At 39.5% G+C, this 24,811-nt stretch overlaps 1 protein-coding gene across 10 annotated transcripts in view; it reads right to left on the reverse strand.

Annotated features, from left to right (window-relative positions):
* Positions 1 to 24,811, reverse strand: part of MAP3K13 (mitogen-activated protein kinase kinase kinase 13) — a 165,875-nt gene that overhangs the window by 79,417 nt on the left and 61,647 nt on the right. The window contains exon 1 of one of the 10 annotated variants that reach the window (XM_059391362.1): positions 15,251 to 15,486. The exons of 8 other annotated variants lie outside the window; for them this stretch is intronic. The gene's annotated coding sequence lies outside the window, so the exon portion shown is untranslated. Of the gene's footprint in view, positions 1 to 10,977; positions 11,179 to 15,250; positions 15,487 to 24,811 lie in introns of those variants that run through there. One more of the 10 variants, XM_059391364.1, reaches the window with a different exon arrangement.

Genomic DNA, 24,811 nt, shown 5'->3' on the forward strand with positions numbered 1-24,811 from the left:
GAGAGAGATCACAAGCAGGTAGAGAGGCAGGCAGAGAGAGAGGAGGAAGCAGGCTCCCCTCTGAGCAGAGAGTCCGATGCGGGGCTGGATCCCAGGACCCTGGGATCATGACCTGAGCCGAAGGCAGCGGCTTAACCCACTGAGCCACCCAGGCGCCCCTGTAATGGTATTTTTAAAGCAGAATTAAAAATAGATGTTAAGGGGAGCCTGGGTGGCTCAGTTGGTTAAGTGTCTGCCTTTGGCTTAGGTCATGCTCAGGTTCTGGGATCAAGCCCCGGCCACTGAGCCGGGAGCCTGCTTCTCCCTCTCCCTCTGCCAGTCTCCCAGCTCTCTCTCTCTTAAATAATAAAAAATCTCAGAAAGAACAAAAGGAAGGAAGAAAGAAAGAAACAGATGTTAAGATAGAGATGCCTGTCAAATCTGAGAAATAAAGGGGACCAAAATGCTGTAACTAAACAAACGCAATTTAAGTTGTAATATAGCAGTGTGATTTTAGAAACATGTAATGGCAAAGGTTAGTATACTGGGAAGAAAGAAAAGCAAAGGATTTGAAATAGGTGATAAACATATCAAGAAACAAATACCTTTCTACAGAAATTATATTTTAAGAAACTAAGTTTAGGTTAGATACGACTTAAGAAAAGGATTTCAGTCCTAAATATAGCCCATGTTAAAATAGAGGCAGATTTTAGTATAAAGTAAGCATCTAAAAGCTTTAAGCCTTAGAAGAAAAACATGCTAACATCTGTTAAGGCACCTATTACGCTTCAACTTTTTATAGACTTTGTCTTATTTAATCTTTATACCTTCATGAAGGCCAATATATCACCATTTTATAGACAGAAAACTGAGGCTCTGAAAGGTCAAATAACTTGTCCAAGGTCACAGTTAATGGATGGTTTGTTAAGTCTATTTGACTTCTAGAGGGGTCCTTTTAGAAGGCTACCTCTCCCTACAAAAGGCATATCTAAAATTTGCAATTATATTTGGTTACTGGAACCATAAGAAACCATCTTTCCTAAGAATTGGGAGGCTGAAAATTCCATGAGTTTGTAACATAACTCACTCATCCTGGTGACAAGAGCGTTAGAGTCAGAAGAACTGCGTTTGAATCCTAGAATCCTTACATAAGCAGCTATATGATCTTGGGCAAGCCCTTGAATTCTTCAGGCCATAATCCAGTATGTTAGTCTTTGATTCTATCTGTTTATGAAATATCATTACTGAATGTTATGGCAGACATCCCAGGGACAGAGATACACAAGACTCTCTCTGTCCTCAGAGGTTTTTTTTGCATTAAATCAACTTCGTTGAATCAAAATGACTTTCTACTCTTAACACCGTTCTTTGGACTTCTACTCCAAGCAAGCAGGTACAGAAGGGCAACTGCCCAGAGGGACGTAAGATAAAGGAAGATTTCTAATATGGACACTACAGATCAGAGGACTACTGGGAATAATTCTTCAAACCTTGTAGCCAGGTAATTCTACCCTGCAACACCTTCTGGTTCTCCTTTGTAAGGGCCCAAGATATAAGTAAGCATCTCCAGTTTAGGGTCTCAACCCTTTATTTCTCTGTGTATCCTCTTCCGTGACCTCATTGCTCACTCTCTCTTCCCTCCGAAACTTTCCCATTGGCCCCTCCTGTTCCATTTTCAATTTCTTAGCTGCATGCTTCCTCAGCTTCCTTGAACGAATGAAATGGCACAGATGACTTTTCTCTTTTCCTCTCCACTTACCATTACCATGTCCAACTAATCACCAAAGTCCTGTAGATATTTTTGTGTGAGGGAAAATTGTCAAAGACTTTGAAAAGGGCAAAAAGAATACTGGGTATCCTTGCCTAGGGCACCACTCCCAGTTTATGGAAGACTTGCCTTGGTTTTGAGATATTTACAGCTTAAAATTGTAGCAAACGTCTAGTAATGCAACTGATTCTTGTCCGTAGAAATGTGAATGAATTGAGTCTGATGGAATGCAATGGATTATTAATGCTCTGTGGATACTGACTGGTTTTGCCCCTAGTTGCACATTCATTTTGGCACGCCAAAATTCCTTTCTGCCTACGTGTATATGTGTTTTTGGGATCTTCCTTATAGGATCTTACTGGTTCCCTCATTAAATTAATGGGTTAAGTATAATATTTGACATACATTCATTTGATATGTGTATGAATCACCATTTTACCTTTTAAAAAAGTATCCTTCAACATTCTGAGTATCTCTTTAAATTTATGCACGTCACAATAACCCTTTCTAGCACAGCTCATCTTCACCATTGCCTAGATTATTTTAACAACCCCCTAATTGTAGCCTTGTCTCCAGTCTCTCCATCCTATTCCATTCTCTCCATAGCCAGAGTGCTTTTTCTAGCATGTAATTCTGAACATACTACTTAACTTTGTAAAACCTCCTGCTCCTAGAATAAAGTCCAACCCTCTTGGCATGATTTGCTTCTCTAGCCTCATATTTGATACAGCCCTGCAATCACATTTCAGTTCTTGGAATTCACTGCCCCCACTCTCTTACTTCTGGGCACTTGTAGTCCCCCTGGCATACAATGCACATTCCGTACCATCCTCTTCCCACCCAGCTCTTGCTTGTTCTTTGGGGTTCATGTACCTGGATCACTCAAGTCTGGGTGAGATGCCCCACTTACGTCTTCCTCCAGTGGCCCATACTCACTGACCCCTTCCCCCCTCGCCCAACAGCACATATCTATTATAATGACTCGTTGACTAGCTCCCCTCCTAGACTGTAAGTTCTGTGAAGGCAATTGCCATGGCTAGATTGTTCAAGAACATTAGAGTCACTACATCCCAATACCTAACCCAGCATCAGCACATGGCGGCCATTCAAGAACGTATTCTGAAAGCTGTGTTCTCCGCAGGGTCCCAGGATAAGAGAAACTTTCTTATACAAATCCTTCTCAAGATCTGTGACCCAGCCCCCACCCCCACTATCAAAAAAGCATAGGCCACGCTCAAATAGAATGTGTGGACTTCAGTTTTAAGCTTTTATTTTATGGAGTCAGAGGGAAATATTCAACTCATCTGCTTTTTAAATTGTGAACAGTTTCATAAAATGGCCATTCCTAGTAGAGACGAAAGACGGTTTTGTTTGACTTTCTCTATGGCAGGGAAAAGGGAATGGGAGCAGAAAAAAGCATGTGGAAGGGAAGAGAAGACTAGAATCATGGGACATGACCACAGCTCAGCCCTTTGTGGTACTCTCACTAGGTTCTATAAGGGCCCTCATTGTATCTATGGGGGGGAAACTCAGAGGTGTTCAGTTAGGCATTGATAGCTAATAGATGGGACTGTCATGACTCAACTCTCTGACTTCAGAAGCCAAGCTATTAATCACGTTGAAAAGTAGAAAACAGAGAGAAGTTAGAAGAACGATGTTTAGGCAAGATAAATTATTGCCAAAGCTTGGTTTCAGAAGTACCTACCAAGTACTTGTTTTACCTTTGCTGGGGGTTTGCAATTAAATTTCTCTTCGATATTCACATGGAATAATTTTGATATTTAACACAGAGAGCATACTCTCTTATACTGATGTTAGTAAGGTCTTTCCTAAGAAGGTCAATTTCTTAACCAGTGGTCCCTTTTCATATCTTATCATTCCGAAAGAACTAGTAAGACACATATTTAACAGCGTAACATTATAAAAGCAAATTAACAGTATTATAAAAACTTGAGAAATAGAGAAAAAATAATTCTACCACCCTAACTCAAAAAGGCTTGGCATACTTGCTTCAATTTTTTACTTGAAAAAGCTCTGTGCTACTCTTGAAACTTTGACTCCCATTTCTTTTCTCTTCCCAAAACATCATACACATTTTTCATCTGATTGCACAGATTACATCACCCTCATTTTAAAATGGCAGCATATAGTCTATTAATTGGCTATTAACTATAGTTGACTCTGGTTGTCTTGTTCCATAAAGTCTCTGCGAACAGTGGATCGGATTAGTGGATGCTCAACCACACAGCTCCTTGGAGAAATACACGGGTAGGTTTCTAGTCACTACATTTTCATCAGCTGATCAATACATAACCTTGTTTTATGTGGGTTTCTATTTGAAGACACCTTACTTGATGTATTGTTGATTCATTAATGCTGAATTCATGGTCACCAGCACAGTAGATCATGCCTCAACGAAGCACACTTTCTCTGTAAGGCACATCACAGCCTTCTTGCACCAGGAATACTAGGCAATATTTCAGCACTATGCTTGGGGCTATTTTATTTTATTTTTAAAAATTTTATTTACTTATTTGACACAGAGAGAGAGAGAGTACACAAGCAGGGGAGCAGCAGAGGAAGAGAGAGAAACAGGACTCAATCCCAGGATCCCAGGATCATGACCTGAGTCGAAGGCAGACGTTTACCCGACTGAGCCACCCCAGCACACCCCATGAAATTGACTTTGAGAAGGCACTTGTCCACAGTATGAACGTTGAAACATGAAGGGAGAGAGTGTCACCTTGCTCCATCTGAACTGGGATATGTATTTCCGGCAACTCAAATTTTTCTCTGTTCTGCATATGTCTGTCTCTGAATGACTGTAAAAGCATCACAGGTATTGATTTGGGAGGTGAGAACTAAATTTTAGTGAGTAGGTGAATTAACAAATACACAATCTGCAAATAGCGAGTATCGACCATATTTTTCTATTTTTCCATTAAAATAATTCTGTGATTAAATCTTTAGGCCTAAAACTTCCTCCTCTTTTAGCAGTATTTCTTTGGGAAAATTTCAATTTGGGCAAAGCCCACTTAATGCAGTTCTTGCAATGGCTCATGTTGAGATTCTTCAGATCGCCACTACTTACAAAGTGTGGTCCAAGGACTAGGGACATCAGCATCACCTGGGCACGCATTAGAAATGCTGACAAAAATTACCCAAGACTAAGTGAATCAGAATCTGGGTTTTGTTTTTGTTTTTTAAAATTTTATTTATTTGACAGAGATCACAAATAGGCAGAGAGGCAAGCGGGGGATCTCCCAGAACCCGGAGATCATGACCTGAGCTGAGGCAGAGGCTTAACCCACTGAGCCACCCAGGAGCCCCCAGAATCTGGTTTTTAACAAAATTCCAGGTGATTCCCATGCACATGGGGAGTGTGACAAGCTCTACTATAAACCAAGGATTCTCACACTTCAGTTTGCATCAGCATCGCCTAGCTAGCTTGTTAAGACACAGCTGCCTGGGCACCCCCATCCCCAGCATTTCTGATTCAGAACATCTGGGGACTGGCCTGAGAATCTGCATTTCTAACAAGTTCCCAGGTGACGATGATGGTCTGATCTAGGACCACACTTTGAGAACCACCCTGTAAGCCGATTCCAGGGTAGATCTCTTCCCGGATTTAAGCTTGCAGTTTTTAAACTGGTAATACATCTTTTTTGCTGGGAGCGGGAGAAGGGAGGAAAATAATCGATGCATAGCTCATCAAAAGAAATCCACACCAGGTTTTGTGGAGGCGAGCTAGCTAGCCAGGATGGTTAGACCTAGTCACAGCTGGTAGGGGGAGGCCAATATGGCTGGTCAACTTCTCAGTTGAAATAAAGGGGAAAAAATTGTTGTTGTTGTTGTTGTTTCCTCTTGTTATTTAGGCACACTTTCTACAAAAGCTAACATTAAAGTACCTGAAAAAAAAAATCTTACTGAGTAGTTTTTCACAAACTATACTTTAGGAATTACATACAAAATAGGATGATCTGAAAAATTCGCTTGGTAAAAAGTGTCAAAGAATTTTTTTTTTTTTTTTTTTTTTTTTTTTACTTTTTCAGTTTCCTGTGATAATATACAGCTGTGGAAGGATAGGTCCCCAAACCAGGCCCACAAGCTTAGTTTCTGGTCTTTGGCAAATCCTTAACTGCAACCACCCAGGAATAACGCAGAAGAGATTTCTTTTGGAAGATGGAAGCCCTGAAACTACAGTTTCCTCATCCTGAGCCTTCAGGCCAATCACCAAACATAACTGTTCTCCAGCATAAAGACATCTCTGGGTACAAGACATATGCATCTCAGGTAAATAACAATTACTGTTTCAAATTACTCTTGAGCTTGGCGAAGCTTTTAATGAAGTATAGTCAGTCTCCTGGACTCCCTTGGAGTGACTCCTTCTTCCTTACCCTAGGGACCCTTTTGCTTTGCATTAATAATAAGTTTCTCTTGGTCATTCCTTTTCACCTTCCAGACTCGGTTCAAGGCTTTTAGAATCCAGGTGGCTGGATGGTTCTTTGGTTTTTAAAACCATCCCACAGCCTTTTAAATAGCAGGAAAAAGACGGACAGCCATTTGTAAGACCATCTGGGCCAAAAGTAGTTGACTCTAACAAAAGCCAGTATCAAAGGTGTTAAGATTCAGTTAAAGGAAGCCCTTATCATGTAGATAACCTTGGGATCAAAGGAGAGCCGGTGATGCGAAGTGAGTTCTATTTCCGAGCGTTATGATCTTTTCTCCAAACAGGGCTTCTGCCCTAACAGAAAATACAAAGGATTATGTGATTGTTTCTCTTTCTCAAAGAATCAACTCTGGTCTCCAGGTCTCTGAGACTACTTAAAGGTTAGATTTGAGCCTGGCTTTGATCATTAACATAAGCAGCGTAAAGCAAATGTTCAGTTATTTTTGATTAGACAAACAGATGGAAGGGGTTCTGTTCAAAAATGGCCAGAAACAGGAGGAGGAAGATGGGGGTGGGTGGGCCGGGAGGAGAACCTGGCAAAGGAGTACAATTACAATTTCTTTTCACATTGGCTCTGAGCCCTGGCAGCTGCGGTATCAGGTGGGTATTTCCCAGGAGTTTCTCTGCTTAGCAAAGATTTAAAATGAGTCTGTACTTTTCGGCCTAGAGAGTAGTGACTGAAAATATCCAAAGGTATGTTGCATGTGTTTCTTCTTAGGTACATATGTATTTGAATTTGTTATGTGAGAGGAAATAATTGGTGCGTAATTAGTAAAATGCTTAATCTCGCTTTAATCAAAAGATTATCTTCCCTGGAAAAAGCAGTCACGGTTTTGTATTGTGGTGGGCTTGATCTCCCTAGTCTCAATTATCCATGGTTATCCGTGCCTGCGGATAGCCTAATGTGTCCCATTAGAGGCAGGCAGGACAGCTACCACAAATGTAGGCACAGCGCCTCAGGGGTAATAAGAAGCCTCGGTGGGCTTATTTTGCAAATTGAGCCCTCTTTAGTAATAGCAACTGTGACAGCCCTTTTTAGGACTCGAAATGAGTCTTTTTTTTTTTTTTCTTTTCAGTCTGGCTCCCGATCCATTCTCTTTGATTTAAGATAGAAGCTGCTCTCCTGGCTGCCACCTGCCCATGGTAAACCATCAGTCCAACCACAGGCTCCCTGGGCTCTGCCTCCCCCCCCCCCCCCCTCCTTTTTCTCCCCCCCCCCCCCCCCCCCCACTTCTTTTTTCTATCACCTTTCTCCAGTCCTTTATCTTTGACTATTTCCTAAGCCCTTCACCATCAATCAACTCATTCTTCTACTTCTCTGGCCTTTTGGGGATCCAGAGTTGCACTAAAATGTCCTCCTAGTACTGCTGAATTCAACTATTACCTTAGCCCAGGAATTTGGTACAAATCAGCGGATTGAAGACAATTACGTTTGTCAGTGGGAAGTCCTACATTTTCTCCTCTAATTTTTAAACAACTAAAACTGTACAGTTACTAACCTTCTCTGTAATACACGAGTGCTTTTTGCAAGATGCTTTTACCACACGGCTCCACATACAAGGTATTGTTACTAAATGGAAGCCACTATCTGAAATTATAGCTGTTAGGCCTAGACATGAGACAGCTCTCCTTGACTATTATACAAATAAAAAAGAATACAAGAAAAATTCTAGACTGATGAAATGAACCTAAGATGGGAAGGATGTTTTCTGTTTTGTAATTTTTACAATTTATCTTTTTCCTGGACAAAAATCTGCAAACTCAAGACACCAATCCATCAACCAACTTGTTATTTGGAGAAGTCTGGGAAGAATAATTCTCAAAATGTAGCAACTCTCATACAAAATAACAAAATCTTATTTTTTCACAAAAATCTTATTTTTTTTTTCAAAGACTGGTTGTACCATTTATGAATTTAGTGGTTCTCATTTTCTTATTTACTATAGTCTTTCACTCTTCATCATGCTTCAGCTGATTTAAAGAATGACAGGAGGTACTGAGAGATGGACAAAAGGAGCCAAAATGATCAATTTGCAGGACTCAGTCCTAGGACCCTGGAATCATGATCTGAGCCAAAGGCAGATGCTTAACTGAATGAGCCACCCAAGTGCCCTGAATTTTGCTTCTTTTTTTTTTTTTTTTTAAAGATTTTATTTATTTATTTGACAGACAGAGATCACAAGTAGGCAGAGAGGCGGGCAGAGAGAGAGAGAGGAGGAAGCAGGCTCTCCGCTGAGCAGAGCCCGATGCGGGACTCGATCCCAGGACCCTGAGATCATGACCTGAGCCGAAGGCAGCGGCTTAACCCACTGAGCCACCCAGGCGCCCCTGAATTTTGCTTCTTAACAGCACTAACAGAAGTCAGATAAAGAAAGGCTGTAACACATAACCAAACTAAGGTTATTAAATTATCTGTTGCCGTATTTCCTATTAGCCCAGATCACCAGTCTAAATGGAAGCTCTCTCTTGACCACAAAGAATAATGGCCAAGACAAGTGACATTTATATGGGCATGCCCAAAGGTGGCAGAGTCAGATCTCATTAGGATCCTATTTCCTGCTTATGATGAAGTCCGTGAGCAGATCCCAAAGTGACTTAACCTTTCTGTGTCTCACCCATCTGAAACACTTAAGACATTTTCCCCTCCTCCTCAGCTGTAGCAATATCCCATGGGGGTTAAACTGGTAGAAAAGTACTATGAAAGAACTGGAGTAAAGGCAGATTTTAACCAGATTGTCTTATGAGTTGTCACTCATCTTCTCCATGTTGGTAATAATGAGATGACAAGAAAGGTTACGATGTTATAGAAAGGACATTTGAGATCACTAAAAAAATGTCTTCATCTCATATTTTGAAATGAAAGCTGATGACAAATTTTAAAAAGTCAAGAGAACTGTCTTGCCACGGATGACCTGATACTGCTACATAGGTACTTAACTGCCTTAATCTGAAGCCTTTTCCATTGTGTCTTTGTGCCTTATAAGGCAGGCAAACAGAAAGTACATTGATTTTATCCATTTTAATATAAGAAATCTTTAGGCTATCACTCACCATGCAGTAATTCTCAGTGTGATGTTCTGAAAGGACATCCCCTCAGCCCTCACACCGCCCCCCACCCCCCACATCTACCCACATACTCAGATGGATTGATCCTAACAGGGCAGCAAGCAAAATTTAGAAAAGTTTTCCAAGTACCACCTCTGCTCTGGCCTCTGCCCAGCAGAAAAATCACTAATCCCCCCAAAATGGTTCTCCTATAAAAAACAAATGTAGACAAAAAAGCCAGACACGGGCTATAAAGTGATGAACAAACAGTGAATACTAAATATTCACTTTGAGTTTTAGTCTTAGAGCAGTTCTCTTTGTATACTCATTGTGCCTGACTTGGTCAACCACTTGGTTTGATATTTCCTTAGTTTCTCTGAATCTCTCTGACTCTATATCCACAAATAAAACATACATTGAAAAAGTCCCTTTTAGAAATGTTAATGTATTTTAATTAAATTATTTTTTTTAAGTAGGCTCCACATCCAGCATGGGGCTTGAACTCATGACCCTAAGACCAATAGCCACATGCTCTACTGACTGAACCAACAAGGTGCTCTGAAGAAGTCCCTTTTTGACTTTACCCCACTCCCAGCACACTTTATTCCTCTTCCACCTTTACTCTTCTCTTTAAAATTTATCACTGCCTAGGGACGCCTGGGTGGCTCAGTTGGTTGGACGACTGCCTTCGGCTCAGGTCATGATCCTGGATTCCTGGGATCGAGTCCCGCATCGGGCTCCCAGCTCCACGGGGAGTCTGCTTCTCCCTCTGACCTTCTCCTCGCTCATGCTCTCTCTCGCTGTCTCTCTCTCAAATAAATAAATAAAATATTTAAAAAAAAAAAAATAAAAAAAATAAAAAAAAAAAATAAAAATAAAATTTATCACTGCCTAAACCCAATTTACTTTGTCTTCCCAATATAATAAGGCCCCAAGCAAGCAAGAATTTTTTTTTCACTGCTATGTAAATGTTCAATATTTGTTGATTAAAAGAATGCCAACACTTCAACACCTGTTAGTTCTATTTGATTTATTTTCTTTCCCATCTCTCCATCATTCCTTTCAATTATTCTCTCAACCCTAGTATACTGCTCCTTTGTCCTCTTGGGATTTTTCCTGCTGGCTCTATCTACATAGAGCATAGCCAGCATGGGCTCCATGATTAACTGTCACATGATAATCTTCATTTACACATACCCTCTTATCTTCTACCACACCTGCTGTACCAACACTTAACCCTATATTACTCTCCACCATCCAACTTGTCTTACTCCATTGTCCTTTCCAGAGCATTGCAAGAGAAGACCTTAGACCATTGCCAAACCTCAGACCCTTGCTAGACCAAATCAATAACAAGTGAAGGTAGATCTCAATGTTCAAAAGCCATGGTATACAGAAGAAAGAGAATGGGGTGGAGAATTAGACCTGGATTTCAGAATTGGGTATCATATGCACCACCTGGTGTCTTTGGCTGAGTCATCAACATTTTGAGCCTCTTTTCTCATCATGGGGGTAGTAGTACCTCGAGGTACTTCATACCTCGAGGATTATATTTTAAATGAAATAATGTATGTGAAAGCTCCCAGATTTCTAGGCATGGAGAAGTTGCTTAATAAGTGTCAGCTCCTTCTCTTCCTTTAATGTATCTCACTAACCTCTTTGAAAATGCCTAACTCTTACTCAGCAAGAAAATCCATGCTCTCTAGTATGAATCTTAATTTTCCTCTTTTCTCACCTTTCCATTTAGAATTCTGTGTCTTCTTGACTTTTCTTCCGAGATCAGACGAGATCGGGCGCGTTCAGGGTGGTATGGCCGTAGACTTCTTGACTTTTCTTGATTCAGAAGTAGTGTCCCTCTTCTTTTTAAAACTAACCCTCTATCCATGCAAATAGTTTTCACTCTGGATGTACAGTAGAATCATCTGGGAGCTTTTAAAAAATGCAGATGTCTGGGCCCCACCACAGGCCAATTGAATATGACTCTCTGGAGGCAGGAGCATGGTATCAGTATTTTTTTAAGTTTCCTGGTAGGGTGCCAAGACAATTCAATGGGAGAGAGAACAGTCTTTTCAACAAATATTGCTGGAACTGGAAATCCTCATTTAAAAGAATGCAGTTGAACACTTCCTTATACCATGCACAAAAATTAACTCAAAATGGATCACAGACATGACTGTAAGAGCTAAAACTGTAAAACCCTTTAAAAAATAGGGATAAATCTTCATAACCTTGGGTCAGGCAAAGTTTTCTTGGATAGGACACTAAGAGCACAACAACAACAAAAGTGAAGAAACTGAATTTCATCAAAATTTTTAAAAAGGGGCACAGCAAACAATACCACCAAGAAAGTAAAAAGACAGCTTATAGAATGAAAGAAAATATTTGCAAACCATATATCTGATAAAGAACATATCAAAGACTCTCAAACTCAATAGCAAAAAAAGAAATAACTAACTTTTTAAATGGGCAAAGGATCTGAATAGACATTTCTCCAAAGAAGAAATACAGAGAGCCAATAAGCACATAACAAGATGATCAACATCATTAACCATTAGGGGAATGCATACGAAAACCACAAGGAGATAGCACTTCAAATTCACTAAGATACTCTTATCAAAATTAGAGATATAATGAAGTGTTGCCAAGGTTGTAGAGACTGAAAGCCTTATATGAGGCTTATACTGGTGGGAATGTAAGATGGTGCAACTGCTTTGTAAAACAGTTTGGCAGTTCCTGAAAAATGTGAAACATACAGTTATCATAGGACCCAGCAATACCACTGGTAGGTATATGCTCAAGAGATATGAAAACACACGGTCACACAAAAACCTGTATGCAAATGTTCACAGCATTATTCAGAACATCCAAAAAGGAGAAACAACCCAAATGTCCATCAACTGATGGATGGATCAGTAAAACACGGTATATATCTGTACAATGGAATATTATTCCACAAAAAAAGGAATGAAGCCCTGATATATGCTGTAATATGAAGAACTCTGAAAACCTTATCCAAGTGAAAGAAGCTAGTCATGAAAGCCTGTATGTTACATGATTTCATTAATATGAAATGATCAGAATAGGCAAATCTCTGTATAAAGAATAAAGGTTAGTGGTTGCCTACAGCTGGGGGGCTATGGGGAAATGAGGAGTGACTGCCAATGTGTATGGGTTTCTTTTTCTTTTTTTTCTTACAGTGATGAAAATATCTTAAAATTGATTGCAGCAATGGTAGAACAACTCTATGAACATTACTAAAAACCACTGAAAAAGAGAAAGTTCCCCAAGTAATTCCAGTCTTGATCACCCTATATGTGTATGGTATCTCCCCTTCTAGATTCCTTAGGAGGAAATATGGCATCTTCTAAATCTTTCTCTCCTCCTATATTCTTTTTTTTTTTTTTTAAGATTTTTATTTATTTATTTGACAGACAGAGATCACAAGCAGGCAGAGAGGCAGGCAGAGAGAGAGAGGAGGAAGCAGGCTCCCTGTTGGCAGAGAGTCTGATGCGGGGCTTGATCCCAGGACCCTGAGATCATGACCTGAGCCGAAGGCAGAGGCTTTAACCCACTGAGCCACCCAGGCGCCCCCCTCCTATATTCTTAAGGAATAACCAACCAACACAGAGCAGGAGGGTATTATCTCTTAAATGACTCTTTTGTTTGTTTGTTTTAAAGTAAAGCAGTGTTCTTGGGAAATGCTTTTTATTTTAGTCAAAATTATAAGGGTCAGACTGCCACCTGGCAGCATTGGTCATCTTGGCCATCTTGATTCACTTGAGCTCCACAAGCAATTAATTCAGTTATAGCCAAGCGAGAGAGGGTAGGTAGACAGTGCAAACCAAACTGACTGGTTCTGCCATCCAAAGTACTGTTGTCCCGGCCTCTACCAGTGGATATGGCCTCTGGTCCTTTAGGAACCATGCTTTTGACAGTTCCCCAGGAGAGGGCTCTGGCTTGACTGACTTTGTTTACTAAATAAATTAATTCCTACTTCTGGAGTAGCTTCAATTTTGAAACAGAAAGGCATCTATTGACAGTCACTGATACACAGGATTTTATTGTTTGATATTAAACAATTAAGAGTTATTGTGTTTTTTTTCCCCTACAAGTACACTATACAGGAAAATAAATATAATCTAGAATACAGCCACTAGGCGTGGAGAGAGAGGGAGATTCTGTATCTACTCTGTGCCTTAAAGGGATAGTTTTTACTTTAATAAAATGCAAAGTACAGACTGTATTTCTTTCATGGAAATAAAGCCCTCTTGCCAAAATGTATAGAAAAGACAGTGTTTGATGAACATTTCTTGAGCTTAATTATATAAACACATTTTTTAAAAAGAAAAAAATCTAAGAATTCAGTCTTTTGATCCAGCAATGATCTGGACTTCAGTAATTTGGAGTAACTTTGCAATTGCTACTTTCAGCAAAGTCTGAAGGTACACAGAAGAACGATGAAAGAAGTCTAGATGCTTACAAATACAGAGAAATTGTGTCATTTGCTCAACCCAGCCTATTAAAAAAATTGCACAATATGAAACCATAGTTATCTGAGTAGAGGACAAAGATCTGATTTAGAATGAGGCATAAGTTCTCCCTTCTTTGGTGAGTTCAGATGCACTCAGAAAAACAAAATGAGTAAGGGCAATGCCAAGATGAGAAACAAAAGAAAACTCCAAATTCTCAGGTAATTCTAAATGAGTTCACAGAGGGAAGAGTCACTAATAATCTTCAAAACAGGTCATGAGAGCTCCAGTTCAGAAGCCCTATTTCATGAGAAAAGACGATAATAGGAAAAATCTCAAAACTAAGTATTGATTAGACGAAGTAAACACGAGAATGCTCGATGATAAGAAATTAACAGACATTTTGCTTTCCCTCTCACTGGAGACAACAAGCAGGTAGACGCTGCCAACTAGAATATAATTTGCTCCAAGTGAGGGAGGTGGAAAATGCTATTAGGTTATCTGGGTTGAGGAGCTGCCCTGGGGCAGGACATGTCACAGGGTCCCATCCCTCTTATGATCCCAACTTTCACCAGAATATAATCCAGAATCTTGGAAAATAAATTCGATCACAAATACTAACTTTCTGTTAAACCTCGAAGCAAAAGTATCAAACCAACTTAATACTTGGAACATATCAGAACTTTCCCATGTTTGCCAAGCACAGCAGAATAAACTATTTTCAGCTGGAAGTTCATCTTCAGAAAACACTCATGTGCATTTCAATGCAATATAATTATGGAATGTCTTACGAAACCACTTCTTAATTTTCATTCGGGGATTTTTGCAGATCAGAATTTAAGGATCATTCTCCTTTTGCCTCTGGTGCAGGCTTTTAAGTTTTGAAAATATAAATAAAATGCACAGAGTGACAGAAAGAGCCCTAAAGATATATAAATACACCCCTGTGAGTCCCATAATAAAAGCTTTGGAGGGGGAAAAAAATGGTCGGACAAGTATTTATCTTCCCCAAATTGCAAGCTCGAGACCCTGACTGGTACACAATTACGAAACAAAGGGGAGGTGAAGGGTGACACACAACAGAAAGGGCGGCAGAAAGGAAGACCAGAGCTCGGCAGGCTAGAACCTGCTCTGTCTCGCTGACCCAGCTTCCCCCCGCACCTTTCTGGTACCAGCTGGGGGCTTTGCCTCTCACGCGACCCGCATCCTCTTCTCCGAGAAATGAATCTCCCTTTAAGGAAAGCCAAGCCCGCATCCAGAGGTAACGTGCAGAACCGTAAATGAAAAATGTCCACGTCTAGCAAGCAAGCAGACCAGCAAAGGGAAAACCAGCTGTCAGTTTGGGAGGCTCGGAGCTCTAACTGGGTTTCAGATTACTCTTTGCCCCTGTCTTCCCCTCTTTCTCACCCAGTCTCCCTCAATAATATCAGCTTTCTAATCAACTCAAATCTCAAATACCTTCTCCATCTGTCCTTGTGCTAGAAATGCTGATGAAACAGAAAAAAAAAAAAAAAAAAAAAAAAAGAGTGTGATACTCACAACAATGAAGAATTCCTACACATGCCGTTCCATTTTCTTGCTTTAAAAAGGTGGAAGGTTAATTTAAAAAGCCTTGCAGAATCAGAAAAATAAGGGGGAGGGGGATTCCACCCACACAATCCCCCAGCCCACCGCAAAGAAGCCCAAAGGCTTGCTGACGTCACAGATTCATGAATGGATGTAAATTGGGCTGGTTTAGGATTCCGCACAGACTTCTCTGTGGTGTGTGCCATGAAAAAGAAGGGGAGGGTCCAGAGCAGGCCCGACCAATAGGCTTCAGGCACTCATGGCCTGCCTTCTTTTAGGAGGAATCTGGTCACAGAATAAACAGAGCCCGCCAATCAGGCGTCTGCCACTGCCTTAAGACAGACTGGCAGCTTGAGGGGGTGGGGGGGGGGGAGCGGGTGGAGTGTGTGTGTGTGTGTGTGTGTGTGTGTGTGTGTGTGTGAGAGATAGTCGTGAAAACGTTGTATTGCTATTGAATGAGAAAATCAAAATAGAATTTCGGTGGAATCAGGGCTACCAAAAATGCATATAGAAGAATCACTCTTATTCGTTAGAGCTGTTTTCTTTACTCCTTTCTTGCTGTTCAGCAACGTGCTGCTCTGATGTGATAAAAAACAAATCAAAGTCAGGGAAAGAGTTCCTAAAACTAGTGATGAGTAAGAAATGTAGCCCTGCTCACCAAGCCTCCTAAAAGAAAAACAGTAGGGAAATATTAATGGGAATAGTGGTTAAGATATATATATATATATATATATATATATATATATATATATATATATATGACAATATTACATAAATGTAATTTTTTAAAGAATAATGTCATTTGCTCACCTTTGTGATGCATCAAAGTGGGTGTGGAAGAGCAATGCTGCATTTAAATAAGGTAGGTAAATATTTCCTCATTAAGACACAGCTCCAAAACAGCTCTTAATGATTCTTAGACCAAGTTTTTTAAAAATAAGATGCCTTACTATATTAAAACAGCTATATTAAATTCACCCAAGAGCTCATGACATTTAAAACTCTCTAATTAAGAAATATTTTACCAGCTTTATTGAGATATAAAAAAATGCACGTATGTAATTTGTACAACTGGAAGAGGTCAGAGTCATGCAAATACCCGCAACACCATCACCATAGTCAAGGCAGTAGACATAATCAGAGGGTTTTCTTGTGTTCCTTTGTAGGTTTTTTGGTTTGTTTTTATGGTAAAACTACTTCACATGAGATCTACCCTCTTAGCAAATTTTGAAGGGCACAATATAAGACCACATTGTTAACTATAGGCACAAAGCTGTGGAGCAGATTGCTAGACTTACTCATTTAGTAAAACTGAAACGTTACACGCATGGAATAACAACTCCTATTTCCCTCCCCCCTCATCTCTGGCAACCCCTATTGTATTCTCTGCTTCTATGAGTTTGACTCTTTTCGATATCTCATAGAAGCAGAATCATGCAGTATTTGTCTTTTTATGACTGGCTTGTTTCCCTTGGCCTAATGTCCTTCAGGTTCATCCACATTTTCTCAAATGACAGAATTTCCTTTTTTAAGGCTGAATAATATTCCATCATAAGTATACACTACATTTTCTTTATCTGTTCATCTGCTGATGGACACTTGGGTTGTTTCCAAGTCATTGTGAATAGTGCTGCAGTGGACATGGGAGTGCAGGTATCTCTTGGAGATCCTGATTTCAGTTCTTTGGGGCATATGCCCAGAAGTGGGGTTGCTGAATCATATGATAGTTCTATTTTTAATTTTATGAGGAATCTCCATACTGTTTTCCACAGTTGCTATACCATTTTACATTCCCACCAACAGGGTACAGGGTTCTAAATTCTCCAAATTTTGCCAACATATGTTATCCTTTTCTAAATAGTAGCCATCCTAAGAGGTATGAGGTGATAACTCACTGAGGTTTCACATTGTATTTCTCTGACAATTAATGATGTTGGGCACCTTTTCCTATGCCTATTGGTCATTGGTATGTCTTCTTTGAAGAAACATCTATTCAAGTCCTTTGCCCATTCTTTTTTTTTTCTTTTTTAAGATTTTATTAATTTATTTGACAGAGAGAGATCACAAGTAGGGAGAGAGGCAAGAGGGGGGGAAGCAGGCTCCCCACTGAGCAGAGAGCCCGAAGTGGGGTCCCATCCCAGGACCTGGGATCATGACCTGAGCAAAAGGCAGAGGCTTAACCCACTGAGCCACCCAGGTGCCCCAAGTCCTTTGCCCATTCTTGACATTGGTTTTAGCAATAATTTCTTGAGATGACACAAAAGCAAAGGCAACAAAAGCAAAAATAGACTATATCAAACTAAGAAGCTTTAATCAACAGAATGGAAAGGCAACCTACAGAATAGGAGAAAATATTTGTAAAACACATATCCGATAATTTCCAAAATATATAAGGAACTCATAAAACATGATAGCACAATAAATAAATCATGACATTTCTTTACTCTTTATTTTAAAAATGTTAGAAGTTACACAAAAGTGGAGATTAATATAATCCACTGCCCCTAGACCCTATCATTTCACTTCATGATTACCAATACTAAATAGCAATACTAAAACTGATCACAACTTTTTGGAATTTGGGAAATCCTTGATGCTGGAACAACAGTAGCTAATATAAGGCCTCTGTTATGAGGTGTCCAGTGACCAAGAACATTCTGAACAGAGATCTTCCTCTATTTCTTAATCAGACTATTGAGTACAGCTAAAAGGAGAGTGGTTGCCTGTTTCTGTGTGGCTATGGAGGGTTCAAGCCTGACACTAGTGAATACTGTACCCTGCTTAGCTCATTTGGAAAAACAAAATGCAACAAGACCCTCCAGGACTATTTTACACACAGCAAAGATGTTCAGGGCACTGTTCTATGTACTCAAACAATAGAATATCATTGGCAAGTAACATATCCAGCAAATTTCTCTAAACGAGCTTACTGTGGAGTATCACTATGGAATAGATGGACCACTAGTATTGCTCAAGACAAGTACAGGACTGGTATTGTCCTAGTAGCCCTGAGGATACCACACTGGCTTATATCAATACATCCATGGACCGAGATTATTTTAGAACCCATAAATGGAAAGGAATTAAGAATATACATCTCTGTTTCTTTTGACAACAATCAAAACTAACCAGGATACACTAAAAGAATCAGATTTTTTAGAAAATAATCTTTTTTTCCCCAAAAGTTGGTCAACAAGATGTTCAACTCTGTTATGGAAGCCAACGATTTGTTATAATATTTGACAGCAACACCATCACTCAACTAGTCTACCAGGGAGGAGGGTAGTCTCTGGTGTAATTCAAAAACACAGCCTATAAGTGGTTCTAAACACAGCCGCCTAAGAAGTTGGCTTTATATGTAATCTGGCAAATAAAAATAAGCTGGCTATATGGACTTGCCATTTTAGTAAGATGAACTTGGTCAGGGTTAGCATACTTCCCTGTACCACAGAAATACCGACAGGGCCAACAACAATTTCTCCTGTTGAATATCATGGGAAATCTTTGGGAAGATAAGTTATCTCCTCCAAATTACAGAAACTGTAGAGGTAATTCTTGGAAGAAGCCATTGTTGTTTTGGGAACAGAAGGAAGGTAGGCAGAGGGGGGCATGAGAAATGTACATTTAAGAGCAGCACTGCTTGGGGCGCCTGGGTGGCTCAGTGAGTTAAGCTGCTGCCTTTGGCTCGGGTCATGATCTCAGGGTCCTGGGATCAAGTCCCGCATCGGGCTCTCTGCTCAGCAGGGAGCCTGCTTCCTCCTCTCTCTCTCTGCCTGCCTCTTGGTCTACTTGTGACCTCTCTCTGTCAAATAAAAAAATAAAATCTTTAAAAAAAAAAGAAAAAGAGCAGCACTGCCCAAAATTTCCTGCAATGATGGAAGTATTCTATAATTCACACTAATACAGTAGCCCCATGTGACGGCTTAGCATTTAAAATGTGGCTACTGTGATTGAGGATCTGAATTTTAAATTATATTTTAGTTCATTTAAATGTCATTTTATTTTTATTATGTTCAGTTAGCCACCATATAGTACATCTAAATTTTAAAATAAATATTCACATGTGGCTCGCTAGTGGCTACTGTATGGGACACAGCAACTCTAGAGCTATCAAGCAAAGTCCCATCATCAGAATTAATTTTTATTTTAGCATGTGGGCATGCCAAGTGTGGAGGACTACAAAGTCATTATCAAGGTGAGTAAGCACTTTTAAGAATCAAATTAAACTCTTCAAATCTCAGTAATGACTGGAAGATTACTCTGGTCCTGCTTCTCAAGAAGATATTCAAATTTCATTATTAGAAGACAACCTAAGAATAGAAGTTAAGGTATAATTATTCTGCTAATAAAAAGTATGAGCTAGTCTAGGATTGTTTTTAAAGAAAAATTGTTGTTTTTTTTTTTTTTAAGGAAAATTACTCATTTAAGCCAGAATCTAAGAGAAGATCAAAGTATAATGATCTGATGACAATTTCTGTCAGAAATACCACAAAAAAGGATAATGACCTCGAGGCTAATGCATGAAGATTCAGATTTCTTCCACAGGTACCAATGTGTAGTAGTTAAAAGCTAGTAGAGAGATCTGGGTTCAAATCCTGACCCTGCCACCTACTAGTTTTGTAAGTTCAGGTAAACTGGAGTTTCTGTGTTCTCATTCTTTAAATGGGAATAGTAACAGGCCATGCCTATTATGTGAAAGTGAATACATGAGAAGACTAGCACAGAATCTGTAATATAAAAGATACGCAGCCAACGATACTAGTAGCTATTTGTTTTATTGTTGTCATTCAAATACCATGGGCCATTCTACTCTCAGCAAGGGGAATTTCAACAACTTTGCAGATCCAGGGATTAAAAACCACAGAGAAAAACACATGTTTATTTTGCTTATAATAAACTTCAACAGATCTCTTGTAGGAAATTCTTTAAAAATATGTACTAGGGACACATTTTCCAAAGAAAAGCTCATCCAAATCATTTTCCTTTGGGAGACTGGGCAATACTCTTTGAGGGACTGCACCCGAGGAGGAGGGAACCTTCAGGAGGTTAAGCCAGGTGACCAAAAACTCAGTTCATAGGAAAAAAAAAAAAGCTAAAATTTTTCAAGAAAACCTGTAGTTTATATACAATCATTTGAACTGATACGGAAAACAACCTACTAGGTGGGAACACTGGCTGAAATTCTTTACTTTCATATCAGAATGTTAACTCTAACTTTCCCTGTTTTCAGAGCATATGGTTTGATAGCGTGGATAGCAGTGTCAATTTTAAATATTCAAATTTCAATATTCAAAGACTGCAGCAAACTATTATTTCCATTTTGTTGTTGTTGCTGCTGTCTAGCTGCCATTAAATGCCTAGCTGAGAAAGCGATTTTTAAGCAACATCTAAGGGAAAAATAAGTTATTTTAAGTATCATGAAAATGTGGGTGCCTGGGTGGCTCAGTCAGTTAAGGATCACTAAAATTTGTCCTTGTACCAAAGGAGATAGATGGATCATCAGAAAGCTACCTCTTACCTAAAATATCATTAACCTAGTGCCCCTTAGCAGAATCATTGTCACAGCTTTCATGTTATGCCTTGCTTTTATCAAGAATTATCATAAGGAACAGCAATATTGTTTCTGTGTTGTCCATTACCTTGCATGATGTCTCATATACCAGCAATTCACACAAAGAATTCATTTTAGAACTTAATACCAGGGAAAAGTTTTCTGTTCTTGAAAAATTATTAGGCACCCACATTTTCAATAACAACAATGTGATTATATTTCCATTTTTATTATATTTCCATTATATTATATTTCCATTTTTTTTTGTTGTTCCTGCCGGTGGGAAGCTCAAAGCCAACTTTAGGCTCAAATATGTCTATCATTCTATATATCTATATCTATTTTAGCTTTTGTCATTAGCAAAACCTCCTTCCTGCTTTGGGTTTGATTTCCCTTTTATTAACCTTATTGTACATATATTTCATGGTAAGGACTACAAATCCTTTTTGAAACAAACTATAAATAAAAAATGTACACTAAACACTTACCTATTAACCTTTAAAAAGATGAGAGTCTCATGTCCATAAATTCTACAATCATCTTTATGATAAAAGATAACCCTAAAGGTACACATCATTATAGCAAACTTTGGAAGATATTTTGAGTTAAATGGATTTAAAGTCTTTAATATTTCTCATCAAAGTATAATAAAACATCTACTCAGCTGGAGAAAAGCAATTGCTTAGAGATTTTATGTGCTATTTGGAATAAATCTTAAGAGCTTAATGAAGTTTTAATGTATTATCCCTATCAAAAGGATGACTGCAAACGAAGGATGTAAGAAATCTTCTCTGATTAATAATGAAGATGCAGTGAAACAAATCAAAAGAAAATGGATTTCTCAATTAATAAAATATTTAGCATCCCTGAAATACACCATTCCATAATATACGAATTCTGGCAAGGTACCATAAACCTAACCTTTGTGGGCCTAAAAATAGTATCTTGAGTTTATAAAGGCACTTTCCATATTGAAAGAGTAAAAGAGAAATTTATATGTTACTTCACACATCCACAGAGACTTGGTGCTACTTCTGGGAGGCCAGGTAAACTATCTAACTTCTGTTCTTCTGAACCTGTTTTAATTTCCACCCTTCTTAGCTCGATACAGGTTGGCATTTCCACTTTAGCTACATATTGCAAGCAAGAGAACTGAAGAGCAAAACATAGGAATAGCAGACATCTGCCATTTTGTTTTTAGTCTGCTCCTGCATCTTCTGCATTGAGAACACTGTCTCTCTAGCACTCTCAGTCCAAGTAGTTCAGAGGGGGCCGCAGCCACCTGAAGCTAGGGCTCCAGGAATGAACACATGGCACAGAGCCCACCATGCCTTTTGTGCTCAAATATCTTCCTTATATACGTGTGTTCTTTTCACATACAGGATACCTAAATTCCAGAAACAATGACTGGGAACAAATCTGGTCATAGACATTCTTTATAAACAATCCTGTACTTCGCTTTACAATTTACAAAGTACTTTAAAATAGGGTAGATATTCATCCTGTTTTATATGTGAGAAAATTAAAGTTCAGGAAGACTGGCTCATCTAATCTAATCTAGCTCTATCTAACCTCTGTAACCTACTGACTCTACTTTTTTTTTTTTTTAAAGGTTTTATTTATTTATTTGACAGACAGAGATCACAAGTAGGCAGAGAAGCAGGCAGAGAGAGATGAGGAAGCAGCCTCCTTGCTGAGCAGAGAGCCCTATGCGGGGCTCTATCCCAGGACCCTGGGATCATGACCTGAGCCGAAGGCAGAGGCTTTAACCCACTGAATTACCCAGGCACCCCCCCTACTTTTAAATTCTATCCATTACCCCTTGTCCCTCCCCCATTAAAGACCCGTTTACAATCATTCAATGACTAAAAATTAAAAGTGAACTAAAAAAATTGTTTCAGAGTTTCATGCAAAGATGAAAAAGCCAGTTCTTAGTCTCAAGGACATTTGGTGAGATGACCCCTTCACAAATTGGTGAAAGTACTAAATCAGTGGGGTACACAGGGATGTTTTACTTGAGTTTGGAGAACAACACTAGAAAGAAGTTAAATGACATTTGGGGGTGAGAATAGTCTTGCTTGCATGGGACTGTCCTACATACTGCAAAATGTTTAGCACTCTCCATGCCTATACCAGCACCAGTCTTTGTCACAGCTTAAAAAAAAAAAAATGCCCCCCATGTTTGTCTCCCTAAGCACTAGGGGATTGAAACTGTCCTACTTTGAGATCTACACAAGCAGTAGAATGGTGCTCTCTGCTGCCCTCTGCTGACATACAGAGGTAAGATCAAAGCTCTTAACAGAAAAAGGCCTGTCCTGTCCTTTGGAGAAAAATGTCCCAAGAGCAAAGAAGGTGCATGGTGTTGAGGCTCTGTGCAGGCCCTGGGAATGTGGGGGTGAGGCTGAATAAAGGCTCGGAGCCATTCCTCCTGGTCTAGACTATCGCCAGTATTTACCGTTTACTTGTCTTTGGCAAGTTGACATGTTTGTAAAGGGAATAAAGGCTTGTCCTTATACAAACACACCCTGTCCTTATGCTGTAGTTTGCCCAGGGCTTGAACCAGGTCTTCTCTTTCTGATACAATGATTATTTGGGGCTGGGTGCTTACAGCCGGTTATAAAAAGGAGGCAAACTGGAACTGGGCCTCCAAGGGGAAGGATTTGGGGAAACTGGGTATGAGAGAATAAGGATAGTTGTTCAAAGATAGTTTTTATCAGGGTGTCTGGGTGGCTCAGTTATGATCCCAGGGTCCTGGGATCAAGTCCGCCATCAGGCTCCTCACTCAGCGGGGAGCCTGCTTCTCCCTCTGCCTGCTGCTCCCCCTGCTTATGCTCTCTCTCTGACAAGTCAATAAAGAAAAATCTTGAAAGAAAAAAAAGACAGCTCATGTGAAATGTAAAGCTGATAAGGCACATACTAGTATTTTTATTCCAAGACAAGACTGTACGTGTACAAGAGCAGTAGCTATGGAACTGGAAGTCAGAGTGGATAACATGTCAACACGGAATCAAAACTGGCCTGTTTTAAAAGGAGCCTTACGCGACTCTCCGTAAATAGGCTCACACTATACAGATTCACAATCAGCACCACAGCCCGCTGTTTATTATGAACACCAAGGAAGGGAACAGAGAGCACAGAACCCAAAACCATTTCAGCAAAGTATGTGTTTTAAAGTTTACTTGTAACTAGAATGATATGTGATGTCTAGGGAATACACTTTATACCAAATGCTGAAGCCACACTGGAAAGCTCTTGGTTTTCCCTTACATGTAATCATGCTACCCCCAAACAGGGTAATACCACCTTTACTACTAGTAGCAAAAGATAGTAGCTGCTACTAGTAGCAACCTGCTCTCAATCACTCAATCTATCTATCTACCTATATCTATGCACATTTTAAGAATATTACTTCTTCATAGGTTCCAAATTATTCTCCTCAACTAGACAGAATTAAAAGTTTTACATGTAACGTTCATGAAATAAGCAATAAATAGATAGACCAGGGTATTGGTGGGGGCAGGATGAACATAGTGGTTACTTAATGGCCTGAAAGATCAATATATAAATCAAATATCCACATTTTTGTTGAATGCCATCTATGTTCAAGACACCTTGACATGTGCTGGGGGGGTGTATTTATAGGGATAAATCACAGATCCCGATCTCAACCTATTTCATTAAATAAGATAGAAGCACAATCAGCAGCAAAATAAAACATTGCTACTGTGCCTTAAAATCATAACAGAATGTGGAGTCTATCCTCCAGTATTCGATCTCTTCACTTTCTTTTTGGGTATAGAGACTTTACCCCATCCCCACTCTTAACGTTTTTGGTGGGTGCCTGCTGTGCTGCTGAAGACTTTCTTCTCCTGGCTGTAGATGCGACCACATAACTGAGTTCTAGCCAGTAGGGTGAGTGGAAGTGAAGTGGGTAATTTCCAGGTGTTCTTATCTAGGAAGCTAAGCTGCTGGTGCTGGACGCT

Source organism: Mustela nigripes, chromosome 2 (assembly GCF_022355385.1).
Source record: "Mustela nigripes isolate SB6536 chromosome 2, MUSNIG.SB6536, whole genome shotgun sequence".
Classification (NCBI taxonomy): domain Eukaryota; kingdom Metazoa; phylum Chordata; class Mammalia; order Carnivora; family Mustelidae; genus Mustela; species Mustela nigripes.